We start from the raw sequence: 10,000 nt of genomic DNA, 5'->3' as shown, positions 1-10,000 counted from the left end.
ATGGAATACATGTACTGCTATGACTGCTGTTGCTCTTTGATGCTACTGTTGCATCTGTTACCACAGCTGCTGCGGCTGCAGATGCTAACGCTGCTGTTATTGCTGCTGCTGCTGTTCTCTCTGGCTGCTATTGTTTCTGCTGCTATTCTTACTGACTGCTATTTGTTGCTGTTCTTTCTGACTGCTATTGTTTCTGCTGCTGTTCTTTCTGACTGCTATTGTTGCTGCTGCTGTTCTTTCTGACTGCTATTGTTGCTGTTCTTTCTGACTGCTATTGTTTCTGCTGCTGTTCTTTCTGACTGCTATTGTTTCTGCTGCTGTTCTTTCTGACTGCTATTGTTTCTGCTGCTGTTCTTTCTAACTGCTATTGTTGCCGCTGCTCTTCTTTCTGACTGCCATTGTTGCTGCTGCTGTTCTTTCTGACTGCTATTGTTGCTGTTCTTTCTGACTGCTATTCTTGATGTTGTTGTTGCTGCTGCTGCTGAGAAGTGGAAGATCTATATTCCTCATTAGACAATATTTTAAGCCTCCATTCTACGTTCTCTTCTCCAGGCTGAGGGACTGACCACTTCAAACACTTTTTCTCCAAGGTTGATGGACTGATTATATCATCTGCCTCTGTATTTGACTGAAGTAGCCTACTGTGTAGGCGAAACGTTTCATTAATAAAGATGCCTAGCTTTTTAACATATGTTATGAACACCTTGGTGTGTGTATCACAGTGTATGTACACACAGACGTACACATCTTTCAGTGTATATACACAGAGGTATATATCTTTCAGTGTATATACACACAGATACACATCTTTCAGTGTATATACACAGAGGTATATATCTTTCAATATATATATACACACAGAGATATATATATTTCAGTGTATACACACAGAGGTATACATCTTTCAGAGTATATACACACAGATGCATACATTTTTCAATGTATATACACAGAGAGGTATATATTTCTCAGTGTATCTATGTGTTTACACACTGACAAAGTAGTTTAAACCGTACTTTAGAAATTAAAACGTTTTTGACAGGTAGTGTAACGGGGGAGATGTACCCTTCAAGACCCTCGTGTAGTAGATAGACTTTAAACCTGAGACACTGAAATTGCATCTTATTGTCCTCTTACCAATGTATCCTTTAAGTACAACAGTACACTGTATCCTACTGTAGCGTGTATCCTGCAGACTGTATTTTCACTCCTCTTAGATCAGTGTTGATCCAAATTGTCTGAATTAAACGCATTATTCTACGACTCTATTTTCCTAGTAAAGCTATCTTTGTAAGATAGAGTATTATCGAGTCTTGACATCCTGTGCTACTGGCCTGACTCTGTAAGCTGCCTGTGTGTGTGTGTGTGTGTGTGTGTGTGTGTGTGTGTGTGTGTGTGTGTGTGTATGTGTGTCGTGTGGAGGTTCGTAACATAGACTGGGTAACAAACACTCACGTCGGATGTTATCGTACGTATATTAGATGGAATATATGGGAATGCCAGGCCTGACCTGTCTCCTCTCTTACGACTCGACTTGAACTGCCTTGCTGAGTGCCTCAGAGGGTAAGTGGCATTCAAAACATACTAGGTCAGCAGTAGCGGTCAGTGAATAACAGTCAGTGATTCACCCAGCAGTGAATCAGTAACGGTTGGTTGGTATGAGTCATTATTTCTAACACTACTGGTAACTGATACTACTGAGAGCTCGGTGATGCTAACGTATGGCGTCCCGACATACAACTAATACAAAGTAGAGGCGACAGGCATACGACTCTGGGCTGATTCTATACATTGTCAAAGTACACAACAGTCGAACATTATAACATACATAAGGATATTATCGGAATGAATGTTAATGGAATGGACCTTATCGTAATGGAATGTATTGTAATGCATTACAAGGTATGATATATCACAATGAGTTACATTCCATTAACATTCATTCCGATAATATTTTTATGTATGTTATAATGTCAGTATAGCTACTGAATTCCCTTATACGTATACTTGTGTAGTATATTATAGATCGCATCATACATACATATATATTTAGGATCCCTAGTCAGTAAGCTCAGTGACTAGCATGTGTGACGTCACGTGATGCGCATGTGTGTGTGAGAATCGCTGTAACTTCCTCAGTTCGATGCATAGGCCCATAGACGACACAGGCCAGGCTGGGCCCTCCCACTACCCCTTCATACTCTGCTAATATACAGGGTTACCATCCAACAAGTGTGTTTATCTCCTACGAACCCCATCTCGACAATAATGTTCGACTGTTGTGTACTTTGACATTGTATAGAATCAGCCCAGAGCCGTGTGCCTGTCATCTCTAGTTTGTATTAAATGTATGTCGGGACGCCATACGTTAGCGTCGCCGAGCTCTCAGTAGTATCAGTTACCAGTAGTGTCAGTAGTAATGACTCAACCGACCGTTGCTGATTCACTGCTGCATGAGTCACTGATTGTTATTCACTGACCGTTACTGCTGACCTAGGCTGACGAGGCACTCAGCAAGGCAGTTCAAGTCGAGTCGTAAGAGAGGAGACAGGTCAGGCCTGTCATTCCCATATATTCCATTTAATATACGTACAATAACATCCGACGTGAGTGTTTATGACCCATTCCATGTTACGAACCCCCACACGACATGTGTGTGTGTGTGTGTGTGTGTGTGTGTGTGTGTGTGTGTGTGTGTGTGTGTGTGTGTGTGTGTGTGTGTGTGTGTGTGTGTGTGTGTGTGTGTGTGTGTGTGTGTGTGTGTGTTTCTGTGTCCATGTGCACGCTTGTGTTTAGGAATTCCTTGTGTGTACACACGTTTTGTGTGTATGTATGCAATTAAGCATTATACTGGTACGTTAATGCGCGTGTATGTGCGGTCACGCATGTGTACATATTCATGTGCGTGTGTGTGCAACTGTGTGGTGGTGGGGCGGTGATGTTTGTGTATGTTGGTGGTGTATGTCGGTATGTGGTGAAGTTTGTGTTAGTGGTAGTGTGTGGTGGTGTATGGTGGTGTGTGGGGTGCGTGTGATAGTGTATGGTGGTGTGTGGGGTGTGTGTGGTGGTGTATGGTGGTGTGTGGGGTGTGTGTGGTAGTGTATGGTGGTGTGTAGGGTGTGTGTGGTAGTGTATGGTGGTGTGTGGGGTGTGTGTGGTAGTGTATGGTGGTGTGTGGGGTGTGTGTGGTAGTGTATGGTGGTGTGTAGGGTGTGTGTGGTAGTGTATGGTGGTGTGTGGGGTGTATGTGGTGATGTATGGTGGTGTGTGGGGTATGTGTGGTGGTGTATGGTGGTGTGTGGGGTGTGTGTGGTAGTGTATGGTGGTGTGTGGGATGTGTGTGGTAGTGTATGGTGGTGTGTGGGGTGTGTGTGGTAGTGTATGGTGGTGTGTGGCGTGTATGTGGTGGTGTATGGTGGTGTGTGGGGTGTGTGTGGTAGTGTATGGTGGTGTGTGGGGTGTGTGTGGTGGTGTATGGTGGCGTGTGGGGTGTGTGTGGTGGTGTATGGTGGTGTCTGGCGGTTTGTGTTGGTGTATGGGGTGGTGTATGGGGTGGTGTATGAGGTGGTGTATGGAGTGGTGTATGGGGTTGTGTATGGGGTGGTGTATGGGGTGGTGTATGGGGTGGTGTGTGGGGTGGTGTATGGGGTGGTGTATGGGGTGGTGTATGGGGTGGTGTATGGGGTGGTGTATGGGGTGGTGTATAGGGTGGTGTATGGGGTGGTGTATGGGGTGGTGTATGAGGTGGTGTATGGGGTGGTGTATGAGGTGGTGTATGGGGTGGTGTATGAGGTGGTGTATGGGGTGGTGTATGGGGTGGTGTATGGGGTGGTGTATGGGGTTGTGTATGGGGTGGTGTATGGGGTGGTGTATAGGGTGGTGTATGGGGTGGTGTATGAGGTGGTGTATGGGGTGGTGTATGGGGTGGTGTATGGGGTGGTGTATGGGGTGGTGTATGAGGTGGTGTATGGGGTGGTGTATGGGGTGGTGTATGGTAGTATATGGTGGTATAATAAAGGCTTAGGTCCCTTGTTCATGGCAGCATGACAGTGATACCTGAACAAAGGCTCTAAGTTTGCTCTATATACTGACCTAGTGACGGCGCTAGGGAGGGAGAGGCAGTAATGGAGGAAAGAAGGGAGGGAAGGAGGGAGAAAAGGGAGGGAGGGAGAGGAGGGAAGGAAGAAGAAAGGGTGGGATATGGCACTGAGAAAGGGAAAACGGAGAATAGGGAGTTAAAACAAAAGCCGAGTAATTTAAAGACAGAGAAGAGAGAGACAGATAGAGAGAAGATAGAGAAGAAAGAGAAGAGAAAGAGAGAGAAACAGAGAGAAGAAGGGAGGGAGGGGGGCAGGTGGGGGGAAGTAGTAAGGAGAACAAAAAACCCCGAGAGAGGTCAAGAGATGGGTGTGGCTGCGACCTTTCTTGGTGACCTTTATGCCCCGCCCAGGTCAACACCGTCCCACCAATAGCCACACCCTTCAGGAACCACCACTTAACAAGGGCAACAGAGTCATCCACTCCCCTTAATGACTCAATTTCCACCCCCCTCAACCCTTCTCCCTAACAACCCAACTACCACAAACGTCACACTAACGTAAGTACCTTTAAACTAAGGTTACACCCACACTTAAATGGCCTTGTTTACATTCCCGTTTTCTGTGATGTTTATGGAGGGACTGGAGTAGACCTCCCTAATACCTCCCTCACTCTCTTTTTTTACTCCCTCCCTCCCTCCCTCCCTCCCTTACTCCACTTTCACCAGTTTTTCTCCTTATTCCCGTGGTACGTTAGTGTCGTTCTCTGCCCCTCCCTTTCTCTCCCTTCTCCCTTTAACCCCCTCCCCTCCCTTCTCCTTGCCTCTCGCTATCTTGCCCCACCCCTCTGCATTATTCAACTTTATTATAGTACTGCTTTACTAACTGGAGTATTAAAGCTCTGCTATTTAATATAATTTAGATTATTTTGTTCTTTACTCTCGCTACTTTATTATATATATTTTTATTTTTTTATTACTGGTGTTTTTGTCTAGCTCCATAAATCTGTTTCAAGTTTATTTGCATTATTTCTCGTCTTGTCTTCCATTTAACTTTACTCTTGCCTCTATTTTACTACAAAACCATATTTTAAGTTACGTAAAATTGCATTCCTAATACTTTACTTGTTTAAAAAAAAAATAGGTCTACTGGTCCATGCTAGGCAGGTCCTGCTCATACCCTACATTACAGAAGGTCTATTGGCCCATGCTAGGCAGGTCCTGCTCACAACCCACACTACAGTAGGTCTACTGGCCCATGCTAGGCAGGTTCTGCTCACACCCCACACTACAGTAGGTCCACTGGCCCATGCTAGGTAGGTCCTGCTCACACCCCACACTACAGTAGGTCTACTGGCCCATGATAGGCAGGTCCTGCTCACACTCCACACTACAGTAGGTCTACTGGCCCATGCTAGGCAGGTCCTGCTCACACCCACACTACAGTAGGTCTACTGGCCCATGCTAGGCAGGTTCTGTTCACACCCCACACTACAGTAGGTCCACTGGCCCATGCTAGGTAGGTCCATCTCACACCCCACACTACAGTAGGTCTACTGACCCATACTAGGCAGGTCCTGCTCACAGTCAACCATACTCACTCACATATATACCTGAAGATTGAGACACTTATGCAGCATATGGGAATCTTTATTCAGGAAACGTTTCGCCACACAGTGGCTTCATCAGTCCAATACAAAGAGGAAGGCTTAAGGAGAGGAGGAAAATGAGGTAATCAGTCCCCCAACCTGGAGTCGATGTGTTCAGTCCATCAATCTTGTAGAATGTACAGCATAGTGCCGTAGACGTGGCTTATATACTGTAGTGAGATGAAGTGAAGCAGGCGGAGGCGGGGTCATAGTGGTACCATCCACTAGTCGAAGTAGGTCTTCGTCCAAAGGTTGAACAAGTGTTGAAGAATTCTTTGTAACAAGATCCCATGATGCTGCTGTGTCTGACAGTTGTGATGAATGGTTTGAAAAGTACAGAAAGGTTGATAGAAGCAGAAGATACTTGAAGACGATGTAATCAGTCCATCACCCTTAAAGTTTTGAGGTGGTCAGTCCCTCAGTCTGGAGAAGAGCATTGTTCCGTTGTCTGAAACAATATGAAGTTGAAGTGACAGAATGGGGCCTTTATATAGTGCCAGGAGGTGAGACGTAGGTTGCTTTGGGAGGGCAGGTCCTTCTCAAACCCAGCCGTTCTCACTAGTAGAGGTTGTCGAAGTGGTCTGTACCAAGATACCCTTGTGTTGTAGTGAGAACGGCTGGGTTTGAGAAGGACCTGCCCTCCCAAAGCAACCTACGTCTCACCTCCTGGCACTATATAAAGGCCCCATTCTGTCACTTCAACTTCATATTGTTTCAGACAACGGAACAATGCTCTTCTCCAGACTGAGGGACTGACCACCTCAAAACTTTAAGGGTGATGGACTGATTACATCGTCTTCAAGTATCTTCTGCTTCTATCAACCTTTCTGTACTCGACTGAAGAAGCCTACTGTGTAGGCGAAACGTTTCGAAATAAAGATACCTAACTGTTGCATATGTGTCTTACCTAACAATCTGTCGGTATTTCATACCATTTTAATGTTCACAGAGACCAGAACTGAGCCGCATAAGCTAAATAAGACCATAGGAAAGAAGGAGCACTGAAGCAGACCTACTGGCAAAGCTAGGCCTACTGGTTCAAGTTACTGGCCTATGCTAGTCAAAAAGACACACTATATCAAACCTATTATCAAAAGCTAGTCAGGTCCAACTCACGCCCGCCCACACCCACTCATGTATTTGTCTAACGTATATTTTAAACTACACAACGAAGAGCATTTTATTCGTCAGGAAAGAAGACAGCTGCCTCCCGACACACATCTTAATACTAGGAAAACCCGAAACCGGTTAGGTATCCGCTAGCATACCGGACCTTAGTTTCATACCCAATTTATATAAAAAAAGGATCTCTTATTCGTGTCCCAAGATGATACTGTCTTTAAGGGAATCCAAGATGTAAGAGACTTGCTAGCATAGTGGAATGTTCACAGTTACCCTTGGGTATGTAAAGTAAAAGGACACAAGTGCAACTAATGTGACATTTTATTGTGGCAACGTTTCGCTCTCCAGGAGCTTTATCAAACCATTACAAACAATACATGGACACAGAGGGTATATAAAGGCTCAGAGTGAGGTGCAATACTAGTGAGGTACCTCACTTAGAGCCTTTATATACCCTCTGTGTCAATGTATTGTTTGTAATGGCTTGATAAAGCTCCTGGAGAGCGAAACGTTGCCACAATAAAATGTCACATTAGTTGCACTTGTGTCCTTTTACTTTACATATTGTCGGTAATTCTACCAACTTTATTACTACCCTTGGGTAGCTTTGGGTAGAGGTCGTTTTGATAAGGACCTGCCTCGCATGGGCCAGTAGGCCTTCTGCAGTGTTCCTCCATTCTTATGTTCTTATGTTCTTGACATTGTCAACATTAAAATGGTATAAAATACCGACAGGTTGTTAGGTAAGACACATATGCAACAGTTAGGTATCTTTATTTCGAAACGTTTCGCCTACACAGTAGGCTTCTTCAGTCGAGTACAGAAAAGATGATAGAAGCAGAAGATACTTGAAGACGATGTAATCAGTCCATCACCCTTGTAGTTTTGAGGTGGTCAGTCCCTCAGTCTGGAGAAGAGTATTGTTCCATAGTCTGGAACAAGTATCTTCTGCTTCTATCAACTTTTCTGTACTCGACTGAAGAAGCCTACTGTGTAGGCGAAACGTTTCGAAATAAAGATACCTAACTGTTGCATATGTGTCTTACCTTACCACCCTTGACATTACTGTTACTTTTAGCTTTTTTTAGACGAAGCTAAAGACTCTTAGCTTGACTGAGAATATTTAGGCACTCTTACATTAGCTTTAGATTTCTACTAATCAAAATTCCTGTTTTTTTCCGCATTCGTTGTGATTATGTCGTTATTCCTTGTGATTAAGTTGTTATTCCTTGTGATTAAGTTGTTATTAAGTTGTTATTCTACTCAAGATTGATGGACTGAACACATCGACTCAAGGTTGAGGGACTGATTACCTCATTCTCCTCCTGTTCTTCAAGTTTCTCCTATGTACGGACTGATGAAGCCACTGTGTGGCGAAACGTTTCCTCAATAAAGATACCCAAGAGTTGCACATGTGTCTAATTTATCAACATGTCGGTTCTCTGAACCATTCATCTACAAATACAAGTTGTTATTCCTTGTGATTAAGCTGTTATTCCTTGTGATTAAGCTGTTACTCCTTGTGATTAAGCTGTTATTCCTTGTGATTAAGCTGTTATTCCTTGTGATTAAGCTGTTATTCCTTGTGATTAAGCTGTTATTCCTTGTGATTAAGCTGTTATTCCTTGTGATTAAGCTGTTATTCCTTGTGATTAAGCTGTTATTCCTTGTGATTAAGCTGTTATTCCTTGTGATTAAGCTGTTATTCCTTGTGATTAAGCTGTTATTCCTTGTGATTAAGTTGTTATTTCTTGGTCAGATGTCACCATATTATTACCTGTATGGAGTCACTGCCCTCCCGGGAACTTCTTCGGAGAATTGGACTGATGGGAATCGCTTAAGGAGAGATCGAGGCTGCAACTTTATGGTTGAAAGGAAAAAATGTTGAACGTGAAGACTTTTCGAATCTGTTCTGGTAGATTCCGAACAAGAAGTGGAAAAAGGGGAATCTTACGTACAATTCAGGGCATTTATTACGTCTTACCAGAAGATATCAGAAACACTGCTGGGACGAATGTAGAGAAATCTTCAAGAGGTTGGATTTGAGAGGGACTTGCACATCGGAGCTTGTTTCTTGGGTGGCATTGAAAATTGGGTTGGTCAAATGTTTGTTAGTGGGATGAATTGTAAAGGACCTGCCTAGTATGGGCCAACAGGCCTGCTGCAGTGTTCCTCCTTTCTTATGTTCTTATGAAACTGGACAATTATCTTCATAAGCTGTGATGGATATGTGGGGCTGAGGGCCACCAACAGCAACAGCCTGGTTAACCAGGCAAGTACCAGACGAGCCTAACCCATGGCTGGGATCAAGGAGTAGAGAAACTCTCAAAGGTTTATCTAACATGGGCCAGTAGGCCTGCTGCAGTGCTCTTTCTTTCTTATGTTCTTATTCTTTCATTAAATGTCCTACACCGTACCGTGGACCTTTTTCCACAAGGAGGCCCAACACGGACTGCTTGAAGGCCTATTTGTAAAAGGCCTCCGTTTTTATTTTTCCCGTGATGCTGGAGAGGAGTTCTCCTCTTAGGTAAATGGACAAAGATGCCTAATACGACGTTTTATTGTAGCAACGTTTCGCTCTCCAGGAGCTTTGTCGGGCTCATGGGTTGTTGTAGAGCTTCTGGAGAGCGAAACGCTGCCAGAATAAAATGTTGCATTAATTGCATGTGTGTCCATTTACCATTATTATTAACCATCATTATCCTTCGTAGAATACCATTAAAAGCCTCACTGGAGTCAAAAACAAGTCATGGCCCACCACCTCAAACACGCTAATGGTAGCCACATCAAGAGTCATTGCCCCTCTAATGGTAGCCACATCAAGACTCATTGCCACGCTAATGGTAGCCACATCAAGACTCATTGCCACTCTAATGGTAGCCACATCAAGACTCATTGCCACTCTAATGGTAAACATCAAAATGGTATACAATACCGACTGACAACCTCAAATTCTACGACTTTAAGGGTGATGGACTGATTACATCGTCTTCACATCTCTACTGTTCCTGCCTACTTTCTGTATTCGACTGAAGAAGCCTACTGTGTAGGCGAAACGTTTCGGAATAAAGTTGTCTAACTGTTGCATATGTGTCTTACCTAACACACACACTCTAATGGTAGCCACATCAAGACTCATTGCCACGCTAATGGTAGCCACATCAAGACTCATTGCCACGCTAATGGTAGCCAC

This window comes from Cherax quadricarinatus, chromosome 59, assembly GCF_038502225.1.
Source record: "Cherax quadricarinatus isolate ZL_2023a chromosome 59, ASM3850222v1, whole genome shotgun sequence".
Classification (NCBI taxonomy): Eukaryota; Metazoa; Arthropoda; class Malacostraca; order Decapoda; family Parastacidae; genus Cherax; species Cherax quadricarinatus.
The sequence above is the reverse complement of the archived record's forward strand: the minus strand, read 5'-3'. Positions refer to the sequence as shown.